This window comes from Suncus etruscus, chromosome 2, assembly GCF_024139225.1.
Source record: "Suncus etruscus isolate mSunEtr1 chromosome 2, mSunEtr1.pri.cur, whole genome shotgun sequence".
In the NCBI taxonomy this organism is placed as follows: Eukaryota; Metazoa; Chordata; class Mammalia; order Eulipotyphla; family Soricidae; genus Suncus; species Suncus etruscus.
In genome coordinates, this window is record NC_064849.1 from 97,276,017 (window position 1) to 97,296,605 (window position 20,589).

Sequence of the window (20,589 nt, forward strand, 5' to 3'; positions counted from 1 at the left end):
TCCCCCCTCTATGCCTACTTTCTCCCTTTTATCAGATTTTATTGATCCAGGATATGTTTGGCATGCTAATTCTCATTATGGATTCTGAAGATGGTATAAGGAAGTTGAGAATTGGTTTTATATTTTTATCTTATTCAGCTTCCGAATCACAAAGGATGAATTCAAAAACTTCATTAGTCTTGTGAGGCAGGTTTTTTGGTGACAAGCTTCCTTGTCAAAACAGGAGAGAAATAGAGGTTGTGGTAAACAGATTTCTGCTTATCCCAAGTTACTAATTTTCTTTTGCATAATTCCACCAGGGTTCTGCTTTTTATTCCATTGTTACAGTATCTCCAGGAGGTATATATCTATATACCTATATATCTATCTATAGATAGAGATATCTATATAGATATCTATCTATATACAAATACCTATATACAGATATATATATACACACATATATACATATATATATGTATATTACTAGCCTCACTTTTCAGAGATGAAGAGACTAAAGCAGAACAAATGAAATGGCATATCCATGGCCCTATACTGAAGAGCAACCAGGTCAGAGTTTGCACTTCCATTTCCTGAGTTATCTTGTCCTCTTTCTTCTATCTCATGATGCCTTCCCTCTCTTCAAGAATAGCCCTAAGAAGTAAATGGTCCTGGAAAGATACATAAAAGCATTGGCAAAACCTAATAACTTATTGTATTTCTATGTGCTAAACCTTACTAATTTTTATTATTGCTTTTAATCACTTACATGTCATTATCTTCATAAATCTAGAAAAGGTCTTATTGTCTACATTTAAAGAAGAATCCAGGTTTCAGAGAATATGTGTGACTTGCTCAAATTGACACAGGGTGGTAGAAACAGAATTTATATACACATCTTGATGTGGAGCCATGGCTTTTCTTAGTTCCATGGAGTTAAAAGTTCAGAGGAAAATCTCCTGAACAGAATTCTGAGCAGTCAAGATAAACAATCTCAGTCTATCACTGCTCTGTCCTGTGTGATCTTTGACAAATCTGTTAACCTTTCAAACTTTTAATTTTGATTACAAAACATAGTTGCTACTATTTAACTTGATATTCCACAGCAGAGGACTCAGTGAGGCCAGGCATGCAGTCTTCCTGAAATGGAGAGCACAGTAGGGAAAGAAAAGACCATTAGCTTTAGGATTTTAGCTTTAGGATTTTAACCCTAATGTCCTGACACCTAGAAAGGCCCTTCCCTCCATTTCTTATTCCCTCAGTAGCTATCAAATCATCTTGGTATAGAAGTACTTAGCTCTTGGGGAATATACTTTTCTTTCCTTAGATTATAAAAACTCATTTAATAAAATAAATAAATAAGTAAACAAATGGCATGGACATGCCATTTCACTTGTTCTGCTTTAGTCTCATCATCTCTGAAAAGTGAGGCTAGTAATACATATATACCTCCTGGAGATACTGTGCATGTGGAATGAAAAGCAAAACCCTAATGGAATTATGCAAAGGAAAAGTAATAAATTGGGATGAGTAGAAATTCATTTACTAGAACCTCTGTTTCTTCCATGTTTTGACAAGGAAGCTTGTCATCAAACAACCTGCCTCACAAGAGTTAATGAAGTTCTTGGATTCATCTTTTGTGATTCAGAAGCTTCATAAAACAAAAAAATGCAGAGTATTTTTGAGCACCTTTTCATTGACTACTAGGGAAAGCAGCTGCCAATTAACAAGCTTGATAGATAGAGTCGCTGAAGGGTTTTCTATTCTGAGAATGATGAGAAGACTTCTCTATTCCTAGAACAAATATGGCTTTCAGAGGGAAGGTCCTGAGGCAGAGTTTGGACAAGATGCAATCGATTTGCTCTAGTGTCCAAGGTCATAGACTCACAAAGGCAGCTATTTACCAGGTGCCTCTGAATTCACTATCTTATTCCTAACCTTCACACTACTCCTGAGAAATGTTTTAATCCCTATATAATATAAAGGAAGAAAGTGAGATTCTGAGGGAAATATCCAGAAACTGAAAACAGTAAATTTCACTCTGGATATCTGCCCATCATCCATTCCATGTCACTTTCACTACCAGCCAATTTCTCTGATCTTTGAAAACAACTTAGATCTCAGAAGCCCTTTTGGTTGGAAGAAATCTTGCATTTTGTAAAACACCAACTCATGCTTTGGACTGAGCTAATTCCTTGCTTAATTCCCACAACTATACTATCTTAAACTGTATATCAAAGTCTTTGTTTTTCTGATATTCTTTCAGTTCCAAATTCTTCTGAATGTGATGATATATTTGGGAAATATTGAAGTCTGATGTACGAACTTTGAATTTGTGTGAACTAAAAAAATAACAAGATGTTGTGAAAGTATAAATATATGAAATATTAGTTTCCAGTCTCATTTATGAGCCTCATTGCACCTTTATTGGAGTATCCAGACAGATTATGTGATTATTGTATTGCTTGCATGATAATCAGATCTTATTTAAAAAACTATGAAGGATCTAGTAGAAAGGGAAATAGTTTAGAAGACTTATCTTATTCAGTGTTCAGTTACTGAGAAAATAGTATTCAAAAATATATTTTAAATTTTTCTTACATTTCACCTTAATATGCAATTGGCATCTTGGTGCCCAAAAAATTGGTGATGAAGATTCCTTGTTACTTGGTACCAGCAAGCTAGACTGCATAACTGGTGGGACTTATACACTTGCAGTAGTGAAGAAGATGGAGGAAGTAAAAAGAGTAAAGGTGGAGGTGGAATTTAATAATAAAAAACAATGAAGAAAACAAAAAGAAAAATTTCTTTCTGAAGCCAAAGTATTTTCCTTTTTAGAGAACAGTGTCCACTTAACAACACAAAACAAAAATAAAATAAAACAAAAATAAGTGATCATCACCATATAACAGGGAGAAGAAAACCAAGGTCCAAGCTTCACACTTTTGAGTTCCAAATAGAAAAGTCAAAGAGAATAATGGTGCAGATGTTCTTGTTCATTTCATAAAATAAAGAGACTCCTCCAAAGCATGTTTTAGGCCAAAGAAATCCACTGATGGTAATCAGCCTTGCATCTTTACAAGAACTTGCAGGAACACTGTATAAGATCAAAGGTCAGAGTCTAATAAAGTGCTGTTTTTGCTTTGGCAAGTATAAGAGAACATCACTAAGCAATGTTCTTTGAGAAGAAGTGACTCTTCCCCTGGGATTATCTGCTCTCAGAGGACTTGTAAAATGTCTTCAGGGGAGTATAAGATTTGTTAGCATTACTGATTATTCCCAAGACAGAATTGGGTCCCTGGATTATAGGTCCTTGAATACCTTTCTGTCATGGGGAAATTCAAGAGTCTGAAAGATGCTGTACAAGAGACTGAAGTTTTTTCACAAAGGATTTTGCAACACCCAGAACTGTTCCGCCATTGTCAGGGCAGGTGACAAAGCTGACTTTTTCTCTGTTCTCATTCAAATGTGTGCTACTCCCTACACTTCCAGTCTCCCATTTTCATGCCATTACATGCCCATGGAATCCCTCATTGATTGATGTGTATGCCAGGCGGCAGGCCCAAATGATAAAGAAACCCTGAACCTAGATTCCAGATTTGTTCTAGTCTACAAATTAGGTAGGGTTGCAAGGCTCTGAGCTACATTCACAAGTTCCAGAAGCCTCTGGTGGTAGATGAAACTCACACACAGATCAGAGTGTTTGCTCAGGGGTGGGGGATGTCTATTGGTCAGATTATTTTAACCCCCATTCAGACTTGGCCCTTTAGGTCCTTCTTACCATTTTCAAAGACTGCCTGGGCAAAATGAAGGAACTGCCCATTGTGAACACAAGTGGCGGACATAAGCAAACTCAGCAAAGTGGCATTGAGCTAAGCCACCTCAGTCTTGCATGAGTCAGTGACTCCTCCATCTGAGCAATGAGGGCTCCCTCCCATGAGGAAATATGCTGGTTGGATAGACTTGGGGAAGCAGCCAGAAAGGGAGGAGCTGGCCCTGTAGCTGATTAATGTTCAAAGGAAAAAAGCAAAGCAAGAAAGGAATTGAAAAATTCAACACTTCCAATGGGTCCGTCAGTCTCTCCAAGTCCTACAGCCAAGAATAAGGTAGAACTCATCCTCTTTTTTTCCCACCTGGGACTTGTAATTTATCATGATGATCAAGCTTCTGCTAATTGATTTACATTAAATAAAGTTGTGGGAGGGAGGAGGGAAATCAGAGAAAAATGACTTCCAGGGACCTCCATGCCTCTCCCTGACCCATTCTCATGGGGTCATTTCTCAATGGACCTTTCCTTAAGGTACGTTGTAATGCCCACCTCCCCAGAAACACTTCTGAGTTATGGACCTCCTTCCTACACCATGATCCTCATGTGGGATGAGTGAGTGCCTGGGAGACTTTGGAGGACCCCTGCTATAAAAATAATTCTGTTATTTTTGTTTTATTTTGATTTGCTGAGGCCCCAGATGACCTGCTGCCCTATATTCCGTTTTCTCAAGTCCTTTAGCAGAGTTTTTGCTCTCTCATACAAGACAGACTTACCTTGAGGCAAAATATACTAAATAAAATAGGCTAAACCAGTTTCACATTTCTGAATGTGATTTTGTAAGAACCTCTAACTGGAGTAGTCATTAGCAACCTCCTCAAAGGAACAAGGGGACATCTTTTCTCCCCAATGTCATTGAAGTAGCTTCCTTTGGTTGCCAAAGCTTTGGAATGACAACTGAGCACTTCTACTCTAATGAGCTAAACCCAATTGGTTTCTTTTCTTTCCTGTTTTCCCCTCAAGAATCCAGGGAATTACTAAATACGTCATACAAATCTGCCATGTCTTCTCAGAAAACATAAGAGTTGTTTTCCCAGGAGATAGGAAAATTCACTAGGCCCTGAGCATCCTTTCTTTCTGAGAAGAGTAAGAAGAGAATATGCCTTACATATGGCCACCCCACCAAGCCTGTTACCATTCTCCAAGCAACCAAGAATGAGGAACTGTGGAGTCCAGGAAAAGAAAAGTGGGTCCAGGCCATGTCAAGTACATTTTCTGAAGCAGTGCTCAAATGTTTTATATCCATTTATTTGTTGATCTTATCCTGAACACCTTCTATGTGGCAGGATTCAAGAGCAATCAAGCAGTTGATACCATTATTATAAAACCTCAGGATTTGTGGGTCTAGCCAGGCAAGTGCCTTATAGTATTAAGATTTCTATACACAGAACTGATACTCCCACTGGCCCATCCTATTCAATATTGTGGAGGCTGCTTCCTTTGTTGTTTTCTGATCAGAGGAATAAATAAGAAAGACATCAGGGGTGTGAAAGGAAGATTCTTTACCCTAAATTAGTTAGATTATAGAAAATTCTTTTTTAAAAAAATTCCAATTTACCTGAAGCATTCCAACTTTGCTTGTTCTTATAACACCCATTTTCTAAGTGTGTTCGATATCTGAAAGGCAAACAATTCATGAATAAAAATCTTGCATAAATTAGAAAATGTCCCTCTTTTTTTACTCCCTGTCCTTCTTATCAAGCCATATTCTTGTTGCTTCCCAGAAAATTAGGTGGCTTCTCCCTGAAAGAGTAAGAATTTGAGGACTGATATTTTCAGCCTGAATGTGCAAATAGAATACTTTAGACTGGCCTTTCAATAGAATGTCAGTTATTATAGACCTATTGAATATGATTTCAGGATAAACTGTGCTCTTAATCTGTGCTTCATTTTAAAAAACTTTATGGACTTCTTTTCCAGGGAAAAGAATGGTGTTTACCATTTTTTAAAGCTTGTTAAATTATTTAACCTCCCTGCTCCCCACCCAATGAACACTTGAAAACCAGATCTCTTCCCAAGTTCTGACCCTCAAAACCATTTGAAACAAAATTTATCCTTGTTGAGTTTTTTAAGCCTGATTTTTGTCTTGGCTGTTGTGTCCCATAATTGGAAATGATAACAATCCTCTCTACTTTAATATTCAGATAAATTATTAACAATGGGCTGTACCTTTTCTCAGGTTGTAAAATGATGATTGGTGAAAGTACCGACATTTTCCTTGTTGTTGTAAGAATACATTGAGGAGGAAGTCATCTCAAACTACTAGCCTCTAAGACTCATAACCAAGATGCAGTCAGCTCCAACCAGAAATGTAATTAGGGTGGCAAACGACAGGAAGGCTACAGGTGAGAGGATTCAGAAATCTTTCTCTGCCAATTTGGGTCTCTCCTGTCTTTTTCTTCTGTGATGGGGAGTAGCATGGGGGATAGGGCGGTGTCTGGAAGTATAATTAGAATAGCTATGGTTACGGGGAGGTCTTAAGAGAAGGTCTCTGCTTTGAAAAGAGATGGCCAAGGAGATATTGTGTCTTATTAAAACTAATGTGAAGAACCACACTAGATCCTAGGAGTTTCAGAGAGAAAGTGTGGGTCAGGTATGGGAGCAAAGAGCAAAAGGCCAGCATAATGACACAAGCACAATCACATGAGAGAACAATCCTAGGAGTGTGGGCAAAAGGAAATTGGGGTTGGGGGTGGACAGAGGTGTGAATAACACAAGAAGTCAACAATATATTTTTCTGGTGTGAAGTTGGAAACACCTCCAGCTTTCCAGGAGGTAGAAAGGCAGAAATATCTATCAGTGAACTGTAACAATTTCCTGGAGCCATATCAGAGTAAAGTCTAGTGATTGGGGCTTAGTGTTTTGTTTTTGGTTTTGTATTTATATAAGGTTGTTTTTAAGCATAGTTGTTGGCATAGTTACAGAACATCATGGATATACATATCCCTATTACCTCTATACACAAAAATTCCTCAATTATTAATATCTTTCTCATGGGTGGTAGATTTATTATAATAGTGACTCATTAGTATTAACTGAAGTCCATGGTTTGCATTAGGGTTCACTGTCTTATCAAGTTCATGGGTCTTGACAAGTGGATCATGTATTATATCTAGCATTAGTTAGTACAGTCTTATGCAGTATACATTACAGTTTCATGAGCCTTCAAATCCTCCATGTCCCACCTCCCTTCCTTTAAACTGCTGACTGCAAAGAATCTTTTTATTGTCTCTGTAGTTTTGCATTTCAACAATGGTCAAAAGTTAGAATCGCACAGAATATAGCCTCTTCAGATTGTTTTATTTCCATTTAGTCATATGCTTTTAAGATTCCTTTATATCTTTCCATGGCTTGATAGCTCATTTCTACTGAGAATTAAGTAATATGCCTCTGTAGAGATGTTCTATGGTTTGATAATCTACTTGGGCAAACTATCAAAGGTAAAAACAATGCAAAGGGTCATGAAGAGAAAGGATCAAGGGGGTGTAAGACATAAACAAACACCATTGTAGAATGAGAACAAGCAGAGTGATTCAGGTACTAAGAAATAGCTGTGAAAGGAAGTAGATCCATGAGAAGAGAGAAAGTCAGTATCACATCAGTAATGGCCCATGTCTGGGAACTGAGAATCCTTCTTGAGAAGAAGAACAATAAACATTTATGATGGAAGAAGTTAACTCTCCATGAGGAGATGAGAGGGACAATTACAAAATTGAGCTACACCAACAGAACTATAACTTTTTAGAATTCACTAAGTCAAATAATGCTCCTGAATAAAAGAGCAAATCCATAGAGTTGGGTCTTCGTGTAAGGTCATTGCTTAAAATCAAGTTCTTTCTCAGGTCATGAAACTGTTCTTTCTTGGCACCCATTATCTCTTACTGTAATGGAGAGATTGAACTAGCACAGTAAGATAATGAGGATATTTTTCTTGGAATTTATTTTTTTCGTGGGGGGGGGGGGGTCCCACACCTGGCAGCACTCATGGATCACTCCTGGCTCTACACTCAGAAATCGTTCCTGGCAGGCTTGGGTGACCATATGGGATGCCAGGATTCGAACCACTGTCCTTCCGCATGAAAGGCAAACACCTATCTTAAGTGTGCTTACATTTACACAGAGAGCATAGGGGAGAGGAGAATACCTGAGAATTACTTATATAAGGGTTAGAATGTGATTGATGCTTGACCTGGACACTTGTTTTGTGGTTTTTGGTTTGGCTTTGTTTTGATTTTGTTTTGTTTTGTTTTGGGGTCACACTGAGCAGCGCTCAGGGGTTACTCGTGGCTCTTCGCTCAGAAATCACTCCTAGCAGGCTCAAGGACCATATGGGATGCCAGGATTTTAATCACCATTCTTCTGCATACAAGGCAAATGTCCTACCTCCATGCTATCTGTCTGGCCCCGGAAACTTGTTTTTTGAACAGTTGAGCTCATTCAGTGACACACATTTTGCTCCTTGTCCCCATGGTTGTATAATTAGAGAATTTGAGGATCATTGTGGACAGTTAGTCAGAAAAAGTAGAGGTGGGGAACATGGGGCTGTACTAAGTGTAGCTACCTATAGGAAAAGTTCCCTAACTGGCAATCCTTGAATAAGAATGATGTATCCTGGGAAAAATGTCTCAGTGTTGGCTCCATGTACTTCCAAAGTGGCAATCTTACTTGCCACTTCACTACACAATCACTGAGGTTGCCACTCAACTCTGAGGCTGCCACTCAACCACAGTGGCAACACAAGTAGCACAAACACCTCCATGTAACAAAAATGCAAGTAGAAGAAAGACATACTCAAAGGACTTCCTAATATCAGCTTACAGGACAGTTGTTCTCTCCCAACAGCGACATCTGGCCACTTGTGTTATGTCTGGCCAGTCTCCAGCATGACTTAGAGACTCTAGGGAGGAACAGAGTTCCTACTACCAACTTTTTTATGACCCCAAATCTCTATGAGAAAAAATAGAGCCAGTCTCACTACAATCTGTCTGTTTTCTTCTGGCATCTGCTATTTGGGTGCAAACCAGCACAGAATGTTGTTCATCTTCAATTCTTGCTCATTTGCATTTGCCTTCATGTGGGAATTCAGGCTTGTGGATATTCAGGCAACTTCCAACATTTGGTAATAGGGTGCGGGAGGGAGGAAGAGACTGTTTTAGGCTCGGTTACCATCTTGGGAATAAGAATTACTCACCGCATAAATCTCCCATTTCCTCCTCCCATGCAAGCTTTTCTTCTCCAAGGCTTTCCAGAACACTCTTATACATACCTCCTTTCCACTTACTATGCTCTTCTTTCTCACTCAGCCCACATTTCTTAGCCTCAGAATCAGAGAATATTGAATTATATATGCAAAATCCTAGCAAAAAAAACCAGGCCTCAGGAAGTTAGGATAAAGAGAAAAGAGCCGAGCATAGAACTGAAAATGGCAAGCAGAGGTTGGTGATTTGTCTACCATAGGGTCTCTCCACCTCCATCCAGTTCCTGGGGGAATTTACAAAACAGATACTTATAATAGAGTCCAGAGCCTTGTCCTTACTGTGTATAATACTCAGAGTCATTTATTTAGTTATACTTTCTCCCAGCAATTGTGGGTTGAACACCAATTACATTACAGGATGTGTGAGGTCACTGCTTAAAACCAGGTCCTTTCTCTCAACCCAAAGATAAATAAAATATAGTTATGTCCATAAGAAATTTGTGGAGTCATGGGTACATAGATTTTTGTAATGAAGTCCATGATTCCAAAATATACTACTGGAATGGGTTACCAGGAAGAGGTTTAAACACAAATGGATTGACCTAGAAAGAATTTGAGATAACTTGATGCCTAAACTGAGTCATGAAAGTAAAGTTGGGACCTGGAAGATATGTCCCTGGTGATAGGTATCTATTGTCAGGGCACATGGTACAATAACAAAAAGAAAATTGAGGTGTGGGGTGTTGTAACTTTCATATACAGTATTTATTGTTCAGGGACAAACAACATGGGAGAAAGGGCAGATTCCTATCTAATGATAATTAAGTCTAAGTGGGTCATTACAACTCAAAAAAGAAAGAGGAAGTTAATGTAGTCTCTGTAGATTGTCTTCCTCCAGAAGAGGTGGCAGGACAAAAGAGTGAAAAGAGGGATTATCCCCCCTCACTCCATACATACACACAGGTTCCCTCCGGGTGTCAGCACTCTGAGAAGTTAGAAATTAAGAGCACTTAGTTCACCTTTTTCCACCACTCTCTTTGGACAATCAATTCTCTAGCTAAACATTCATTTCTTAAATGTCTTCATAGCCAATAGTCCCCAACATGCTCATCATCACTGTCTAAGTCTCTCCACCCTTGTTCTAGAACCAGAGCTGCTTCTGCCTGCTTGTCCATATCCAGACTCCAGGACCCAGTTTCCAGGCAAATTATTCCAGCCTCTAACAGGGGGATGTTCCTCTTGATTACACACCAGGGACTCCATTGTCAAGTCACTCATTGTAGAACAGTATTGCACAATAAAATGTCTCTGATCTTGCTAGGGGAATCCTTAGGCTCCCTTCAGCCAAAACCATTCTGTGTCTTTTTTGTTTTTGCTTTATTTGGCTTCTGTTATTGTTATTTTTAATTTGGGGACACAACTGGCAATGCTCAGGGCTTAAATTTGGCTATGCTCTCAGGAATTACTTCTGGCAGGGTTTAAGGGACATATTGGATACCAGAGATTGAACTTTGGTCAGGCACATGCAAGGCAAGTGCCCTATGCTCTGTATTACCTCTCTATCCCCTGTTCATATTTTCATTCCTCTTAACTGAAGGTCTGAGCCCAAATTCAGCTTTGTAGTAAATAAAGTACATTCAGTTATTTATATGGAAGCAGATTATTTTAAAATACTGTTAACAAGATGGATTCTATAAGAAAAACTAATACCCAAAATAACTGATTGTTAGCTATATGGCATTAACATAGCACTTTTCCTGTGCCCCAGTTTCACATGTAACATAGAATTGATTATGTTGTCCACTTGATAGTTTTTTTCCTGAGGATAGTACCAAAAAACTGACGGATGAAAACAACAGAAACTTGTCTCTGGTTTTGGAGGCTAGTAGTTAGTGATCTTAGATCAAGATGTGGTTAGGAATCCTTTGAGAAAGAATCTCTTCTATGCCTCTCTCCTTCCTTCCTGTCATGAGCTATCTTTCTTTGATGATCTTTGGCTAAAAGATACATCCATCATTCCATCTCTGTATTCATTACACATGGCATCTTTCTCCTAAATGTTTGGCCAAATTCCCCCTTTTACCAGGATGCCTGTTCTGTTGATTTCAGATTGAGGTCTTCAGTTTGATGTAATCACTTCTAAAGTCTAAAGACTTTTCTTTCAAATATAGGCACTTTCTGAAGTATTGGGACCTTGGACTTCAGCATATGAATAGAAAGTAAGGAGCAGACTATCTAACCTATATACTACTCAGTGAGGATTTTCTATAAGAATTAAAGGATTTCACTCTGTAGAACCAGGAACAGATAAAAACCAAAGGATATCTGTTCCAGCTCAGCTCTCCATACAGAACACTGCTAGAATAGGTGGCATAACTCCTAAGTTCATGGATAATAGGTTAGAAACTTATTGATTTGACCTGATATTGCATTGATATGTATGACTTGTTTCTCTTTTTATTCCAACCTCTTAGAGTTTATACTATGCCAAGATTTTAAATACTCTTATTTAGCCAAGGAGTAGACTCAGTAGAATCTGAGATCTTTCTCTTCTACCCCAATGGGAAGATACATACTATCCTTTATTTTAACAATGTCCATAAAAAATTCTATTTTCCTGAGGATCCCCTCAAGCAAACACACACTCTCTCTCTGTATCTCTTTCACATGAACTTGACCTGAACCATCATATTGTGCCAAAGAGATGAGCTTACTTAAGTGTGTCCTATATGGCTTACCCTGGGCTGTGTAGAGAACCTGTTGATGTGAATAAAATGTTTGCTCACTTCAAAATCACTCATTCAAAAATAAATAAGATGTGTTATCTTTTGTGTGGATGGTTAAATAAATCAGGTCACACAACATGAGTTCCAGGTAAAGAAAGTGAGAGGGGAGACCTAATAAATTAGACCATGAAGGTACAAATGACCTCTTTGTGGAGTTCTGGGAATCTTACTAGCCTATTCTTCTTAGTCAGCATCCGCCTCCTCCCACTACAAGCACCAATTCCCAGGGGTTTCCCTGAGTGACTCCAACAGCAAGCACCATGGAGACAGCTCAGGAAAGGGGACCAAACACAATAGGCGTAAACTAACATGCACTAAACTGACAAGGGAAATGCCAGGGGTAGGTGGGTGGGAAGGTGTTAAATCTATGGAGGGAGATACCAGAAAAGTGGTGTCTGCATAGATTATGAGGGGGGTGTCTATGTTTCACTAAAATCCTCTGGCCTTCCTCTCAGAAAATGGCTTGCCTGACCTCCAAAGTCAAGAAAGTGGGGGTGTAAAAATTGCTCATTATTCTGCTGCCTCAAATCTGTATAACATTGGACAATTTCCTGCTCTTCCTGAGCTCCTTTTCCTCTATTATTTAAGAGGTTTGAAGTCATAGGCTTTTTATGTTAAAAGGGACCCAATCCAATTCGGTTGACAGAACTTAAGGCTGAACTGTGAAGTGATATACAGAGTTAGGGAGGAGGCACAGGTCCTGACCCATTCTGCTAGTAATGGTCCTTTATCTGATTATAGTGTCAGAGCGCTTACATAATACTCACATAACCCTCTGACGTAGATATTTCTTTTTAATAGTAGCCACTTTGGCAGTGCTCTGGGACCCAGAGTCCACTTGTAATTATGTTCAATCCTGTTCTGTTGGACTAATGGTTCAGTACTTAGTCTGGCAATGTGTGAGACTAACACAGAGATAATTGTTTGTTGAATCAGTTAATAAGAGTCCTGGACTGAGGTGGATGATGGTGGATGGATTGTGAGGGGCCAATGGTCCTCAAACTACGGCCCGCGGGCCACATATTGTATTTATTCCCATTTTGTTTCTTCACTTCTAAATAAGATATATGCAATGTGCATTGAAATTTGTTCATAATGTTTGTTTTTACTATAATCTGGCCCTCCAACAGTCTGAAGGACAGTGAACTGGCCCCCTGTTTAAAAAGTTTGAGGACCCCTGGCTGAGGCCTTTCTCGGCCTGCCCAGGCACCTGCATCCCCTTCCAGCTGGCGAGTCTGAGGATTCAGGATAATGGCAAGGAAATGATCCACAGCAGCTGTGAATTTTCAGGAGAAATGCAGCTTTATTAGAAGGCCCTAATCACCATGAGTGGCTTCTAAGCTAAGCAGCCTCTCTGCATCTAACCATCTCCCCAGCCTCTTCCTCTAGAGGCCTCTTCTGCTCAATCTCTTGCTGAATCTCTCTGAATCTCTCTCCTTCACTCCTCCCCCTGGCCTTGATCACCAACCTCAGACCCCTCCCAGCTTAGCATTTAGACTTGAGGAGGGGTAAATCAATGGTGCTCAGAGTGGTGTGCCAGGAAATCATGTGGTGCCAGGAAATGAACTTGAAGCCATATGCATACAAGACATTGCTTCAGTCCCTGGAGCTATCTCCCCAGCCCTGAATTAGATATTCCTGAACTCATTCTACAGGTAAGAAAATCAGCCAAATTAGAATCCACCTGCCCTTTGAGTAACAGAGCCAGAGCTTTGCTTGCTTGATAGTCTTTTTTGCAATACGCTGTTAGCCTCCAGTGAACCTGAGAAATTTTAGCCACAGGTATGGATTATTATTAGAAGAAATTTGGGATTCTCACAAGCAAATGAGTACCAAAAAGTGGGAGGATACAAAAGCAAAAATACAAATTCTCAATGATTGCAAAAAAATACTCATCTTTCCCTATGTGAAGTATTTTTCAATTTATAAATGATATTTTAAATTAGAAAATATTACAGAACTTATCACTGAAATCAACTATTTCATTAAGGGTTGAACAAACCAAGTTAGCTAGGTATACCCTAAGATGGCTGGTGGCAGTTGCCTATCAGATTCACAGTGAGATTTTTGTCCTGGCTCCCTCTCTCTTCCTTGCTCATCAACTTTCTCATTTTAAAGAGCCAGGGACACCTAAAAATAGGGATTTGTGGGGTGACTGGGGCATGGGACTTTACGAGGCAACATTTTCTGAGGGAAAGTCACTTCCCCTCCATAAACTTGGGTCAATGAGGTCACAACACAGAGAAGCCAGTCTCTGAACTCTCCAGGTTGAGTCTAGATTCAGTTCTAGCCTAGAGACTGGGCAGTCGAACTGGTATTACAGAAAATCTCCATTAATTTCATGTCAGCATTATGGTGGGGAGAAGAAATGAGATTATCTTTACCAGAAGCTCTCAATAGAAATATGCTCTGATGTGATAAGGGAAAGTCTCATCCTGTACCCAGGTACCAAACTGAAACAGATGCCACAAAATAAACTGCTGAGTCCCCTCAACTGCAACTAACACACAGGCTGAGTCTCACAACAGCAAAGATGCCTGCACACAACGGAAGAATACTTCTCATGTTCCTTAACAAGTGAGTCTACCTCTAGATCACAATGACACATTGTGTACATAGTTTCTTCCTTTTTCCTCGTTACCAATAGGTAAAAGGCACCTTTAGGCATTCCAGAGTGAATTATTAACAACCAAATTTAGCCAACCCAGTTTAAGTCTTGCCACAAAGCACGTGTGTTTTCTAGCATATTTCCAAAAGGACTTTGACCCCAGTTGGAATTTACCTGGGTCCAGGACAGAAACACTGACAGGCTTTGGCTGTGTTTTCTCTAAAATTATGGGGAACTTATTTGTAAGATTTTTTTAGGAAAGTGTATTTTTTTCTATTAGATATCTAGCCAAATCCAGTAACTGAGAGAATAAAGTGAAACTTCAGGTGAATCTAAGGTGGTCAACATGACTTAAGAAGTATATGAAGAAAATCTCATGGAGCTAGGGAGTAAGCTCAGAAGTCAAGTGCACATGTCTTATATGCACAGAGACCCAGTTTATTCAGCACCATGAGAGGTAGCCCTAGAGGATCCTAAGCACTGCCAGGCCCAAGAATTGAGCCATATGGCATAGCTGGCCTAATATTTCCCTGTGTGGTTCTGGATTCCCCTTAGCATGCTTGGGAGGAATCCAAAATAAATGAATAAATAGATATAATAAACAAAGAGAATCTTGTTCATTGTATGAAGTAATTAAAAATGATGATAAATTCTCTGGAGACTTGATTTATTGGATAAGTGTATATATCTCATATTAAGAACATATTCACACAGTTCACACAAGGAGAGAAAGGGACCTCAGTAGAGGAAACTAAAGAAGGAACTCCTTCCTTTGGGTGGGAGAATGGATTAAACGCAGGGGTCCTCAAACTTTTTAAACAGGGGGCCAGTTCACTGTTCCTCAGACCATTGGAGGGTCTGACTATAGTAAAAACAAAACTTATTAACGAATTCTTATGCACACTGCATATATCTTATTTTGCAATGAAGAAACAAAACAGATACAAATACAATATGTGGCCCGCGGGCCATAGTTTGAGGACCACTGGATTAAAGCATCCTTTCAGTAGTTAAAAACCAGAGTACAGGGCCCGGAGAGATAGCACAGCGGCGTTTGCCTTGCAAGCAAGGTTTCCACAGTTTCCTGATGTTGTTTTATGTATAACAATACTTTTCTTTATGGATATACTACAGGTGTTGAATTAGCTCAGTGGTTCTCAAATGGTGGGGTGCACCCCCCAGGGTAGGGCGCGAGGCTCCGTAAAGGGGGGCACGTTTGCCCTTGGCAAACACTGTCATAACAAGCTAAGCCCCATGTTTATGTCTCTGCATGTCTCTGGAGCTGAGAGTTGCTGTGTCCTGCTTCAAACCCTGCTTTGAAAATCTATGCATTTCAAAACATGCTCAGACATCACCTCTGATTAAAAAATCAGCTCAAATTATTTGATATGTTTTTGTTTTGCAGGTTAAAGTTTTTTTTAATAAAAATACTATTTACAGTCATATAAGGGGCCCGCGAAAAATGTTTTCTTCCTGGGGGGGGCATGACAGAAAATAATTGAGAAGCACTAACTTAGCCTAGTCATGCTAAAATGACATTATTCTGAAATCTACATTTATACTGTATGTGGCATATGTTAAGATGATGAGTGACAGGTGTGTCTTATCTTAGAAGTACTCCATAGATACTCATGTCATTGATATCTGTAGTATTTGGAAGACTGAATAAATGCAAGCCCAATCTCATCCACAGACTCAGTGAGTCTCTGATTTGGCCAAGTAGAAGCATGCTCTATCAGGAGAGTAAAGAGATACAGAGCATGTAGGAGGAACTTACAGTTGGCAAAATAAAAAAAAAATAGGTGAGTTTACTGGTGTCTCAGTTCTCATGCCCATGTCTGGCTCATTCTAGCCCACCAGTGCATTTTCTTTCCATTTTGAAAGTTTAAAAGTACCTTACTTAAATACAAATATCACCATGAGTTACTAATATCTCCCTATTCTCAGAAATCTTTGATATCTTGTCCCCCAAAAATCCAAAGAAAGTTCAACCTTCTAAGGTTGTTTTAAATAGAATGCCTCTGAATTCAGAGTATAAATAGAGAGCATAACCCTTTCACATCTAGAGTCATCTAGTCCAAAGTGACATTTTTCTTTTCTTTTTTTTATTAATTTTTATTGTGGCCAAAGTGAATTATAAATCTTTCACAGTAATATTTAAGGTACATAGTGACAATGAATCAGGAGCAAAATGACTTTTTCTATGGGAATAAATTTATTAAGTTCAGAACTTATTGGAGTACTTTCTCTATGGTAAGAAATATATGTTGTTATATATAATATTACATATGGTATTTCTCAGACATAGTAATATAGAATCCATTATTTTAACCCTTCACTCAGTTCTGGCCCTTTACCTAAATCAGAATGCTCACACATTCACATGTGTTCTTGCAAATGACCATAGAATAACCCATGCAAGTCCAGGACTTCAATGGAGATTCATGGACTTTCTTTGTCTATTAAGTGAACAGGGAAGCCTATGACATTAAAGGGTGCTGAAGATAATTGGCCTTAAATTAGATGAAGAATAAATGTTATATGATCCTTGAGGCCTTGTCCTTTTTTTCTGGACAAGGAAAATACATCATGGCGCTGGCAGCATTAATGGAAAACTGTAGGTTTAAGACCAGGCTCCTTTAAGAGTCCCATCTCCAGAGCTGTAAAGTACCTTGGATAAGGGGTGTTGACAACTCACATGGTGTCCAGTGGAGGGCGATATGGAAACATTGATGAGACCAGAGAAACGTGAAACGCCAACTGAGATATTTTTTGGAGAAAACCCCAGAGAAATGTGTTAACTGTCTACTCTTTTAAGGTCTGTCAAACAGAAGAAAGAGAAGAACTAATATTTTTACCTCTGAGTAACAAAACAAGAACCACTGGAAATACTTACTGGTCAGCCTCATTGCAGTGGAATTGTCTGCAGTGCATGGGCACCATCAAGGTTGGTGCCTTTCTTGACACTTGATATGTTTATTCAGTAGTTGATGATCAAGGACATCAACCCTGGAGAATGAAAAAGGAATGCTGTCAGTAGTGAAGGTGATTAAACCAGAGATCCCTCTCAAACTGTTTCAAATTATAAAGGGTAGGGATTATTTTCTCATACAATCAACATGGCATATGTTTGCAGTTTGCAAGTTGTAAATTTTCAAATTAAATATTGTATGCATAAAATTGTTAGGGGAAAAGAGGAAAACTAAGGTTACAGGGTATTCAAAAAGTACTTTTTGGCCAAATCGACAGAGGACGATTGGCAAAGCAGGTCAGAGTGAGGGCTGTGGAAATCAAACCCACGGGGCTTCAGACCCTACCTCTGCCTTCATTAAGTCCCAGGAACTTTGACAGATTACCTGGTTTAGTTCTTTCTTTGCTTTATCTCTGCCTCTTGCTGTTGCAATGAGACTGAGTCAGTTAATATGATCCACATTAGAACTTTGCCTAGCATATACTAGCACTCAGTACATACTTACAATGGGCATTCTTGAAAGAAAAAACATTATTTCTAGATTTTATGAGAGAATCTGAAGAGCATGTAATTGGCTTACAAAAAATACATTGATAAACCAATGTTTATTTTGATTAATGATGTAATGAATATGAAGAGTAAATGTGTTTATGTTAAAAAATAATGGATATTTTTAGTGGTCAATTTGGGAGTCATTAGTCCTATAGATGGAATGAATGATAGTCCTAGGAAGGTAAAACCAAAATCTCAAGGATATTTGGGGAGTAAAGATGGTTTGGTAGGAAAAGAAGACCAGAGAGGGACCAAATTCCTGGTTTTTTTTTTTTTTTTTTTTTTTGGATTGTACTATGTCCTGGATCCTTAATTCCTCAAGAGAAATCAAAATCGAAGCTTCATTGTGAGTCCATTTGGCCTAGGATGTAGGATGCAAAGCATGTCTAACATATGCTAAAGTGTAACAACTTAATAGCCTTTATCTTAAGCATCCTAAACTCTTCTTATCACAAGAGCATCACTATAATCAGGAGAGAGGAGAAAAACATGCAAGAAGTCTAAGTTTCTCATCTTAATGCTTATCTGCTAATTTTCACTGAGAGAGCAGGAGGAGGAAGTTCTCAGAGGCTTTTGGATCACCTTTGGTCCTTTGAGTTTCTCACTCTCATCACTTTACTAAACCGGCAACTAATGAAAGGAAAGGGAAAAAGTTCTAGAATGTCTCTCACAGGATCTACTTAGCATGCTTGAAATTCTGTATGCTCATTTGTCCAAATGAAATAGATTACTGGGAAAACAGCAGAAGTCTCCTGCTGATGAACAAAATGTTTTCCAGTCCTGGAGTTATACCACTTTGTTTCTGTGTGAAGTAAGGCAACTCTGTCTTAACATTAAATGATCCATTGTATATTACAGAAGGAAATTCTTTTTCAAGTCCCAATAGCAACAATGAGGCCAAGGGCAACTCTGTCTCTTCAGAAACTGAATGATGCCAAGACAAGCCTTGAAATTGATTTTTTTCTCCTTGGATTATCTATAAAACCAAGATGATTAAAAATGCTATGAACTATTACATTTTATTAGTGTACTCCAGGGCATGATTCAGTGCTTGGGAATATGTGCTAATCATCTGCATATGCTCATCTACAAGGACTCTTCCAATGGGGTATATTTATTCTCTTCTCAGATTCTGAGTGAGGAAGATATTCATTAGAATGAAATCTGGGATGAAGGTAGTTTCTTATAATTGCTTTAATATGATATTTCTCTTCTTTGACTGTTTATGACAGGAGTCACAAAATCCCCATAAAAATCTACTCTAAATTGAACATTATGTAACTTAATTCATAAAGGAAAGTGTTGCTGGTAACAGTAACACTAGTAGAAATCTCTTCAGCTAGCTCACTATGGAACTTAAGCAGAAACAGTGCCCCAGCTTTTTATTTATTTATTTTTTGTCCCCCAATTCACAATACATACCCGGCAAGGGGCCTGTGTTGAGGTGTATATGGGGTGCCTTTACTGTACCTCCTCTTTCTATACAGCCAGTGTAAAGAACACAGCCTGTGGTAAGATTTGGGAGGACTTATCTTATCTTTTATTTATTTTATTTTATTTTATTTTATTTTTTCTTCAGAGCAAACTAAAGTTGTTTTTTTTTAAGTAAGAATTCATTTAAAGGACAAAATTGATTAACATAATGAGGTAAACTAATATAACATAATATAGTGACATAACATAACATATAATATAATTGATATAATAATAATACATGTAAGTCAAAAAAATTTCTGATTAAAAACACAATTTTTTTTCATAATGGCTTACATATCTTTTCACTGCCTATTTTCAGCATATTTGATTTTTGATTGAGAAGAGGACATATTAGGTGATGGGTATTCCCCTGATTCAATGTGAATATGTGCCCCAGCTTTTTAGATCAGAATTGTGTGTTATATACTTGGCCTAGGTCATATAGAGATGATGATTAAATTTAGAAAAATTTTCTTTATAGATGTTTAATTTTTTTCTGAAAGATCCTATTTGCTGATCTGTAGAGAATGCTCATAAAACCACTTGATATGAGATATTAGCTGTTAGCCTCTCCCAGGTATAAATAAACACATCATGATAAATTCATTGGGTCATGGCAAAACATGAATCAGGAATAGTGTATTATCCTCCAAATCTTCATTGAGCCACCTGTGAGGCCTCATCAGTTCAACCTAACAGCAGTTGAAGCCCTCAACGCAGTTCTCAGAACACTATGGACCATCTCCAAAAAGAGAAAGCTGGAGAAATATTGTATGAGCACAGCAAAAGAATAGCACAGACAATTACTTGCAAGCAAGCACAAAATGAATGGCATCGCCATGATCTCTCAAGAACATGATCCTTTCCCATTTAGAAAAAATTAGTATCTCTTCCTCTTAATCAAGAAGAAAGGAATTCGCTAGATTAAATTATTTTAGGCTCCACTTTATTTCTTACTTTACAAATAATTGTACTTAATCAGTAAATGAGTTCTTAGTGTTATTAGAATTAGATTCTGCAATTTGGCATTATTAAACTTACTGAGAGAAGGAAGACACTTTGAAGACTAAAACAGTCTGAGTAATATCTATCACATAATGGGCAGCTGCCTTAGAAATGTTCTGAACTTAACAGCTACATCAAATCGTTCAAAAAGAATATGAGTGCACAGCACTTCTTGTCCTCAGCATTTCC

The 20,589-nt window shown here is 38.4% G+C and overlaps 1 non-coding gene across 1 annotated transcript; it reads right to left on the reverse strand.

Annotated features, from left to right (window-relative positions):
* Window positions 1–19,314: 19,314 nt before the first annotated feature.
* LOC126002624 (small nucleolar RNA SNORA51) lies at window positions 19,315–19,447 on the reverse strand. The gene has a single exon (XR_007493307.1). It is a non-coding gene; the product is annotated as a small nucleolar RNA SNORA51 (small nucleolar RNA).
* Between the last annotated feature and the right edge of the window lie 1,142 nt (window positions 19,448–20,589).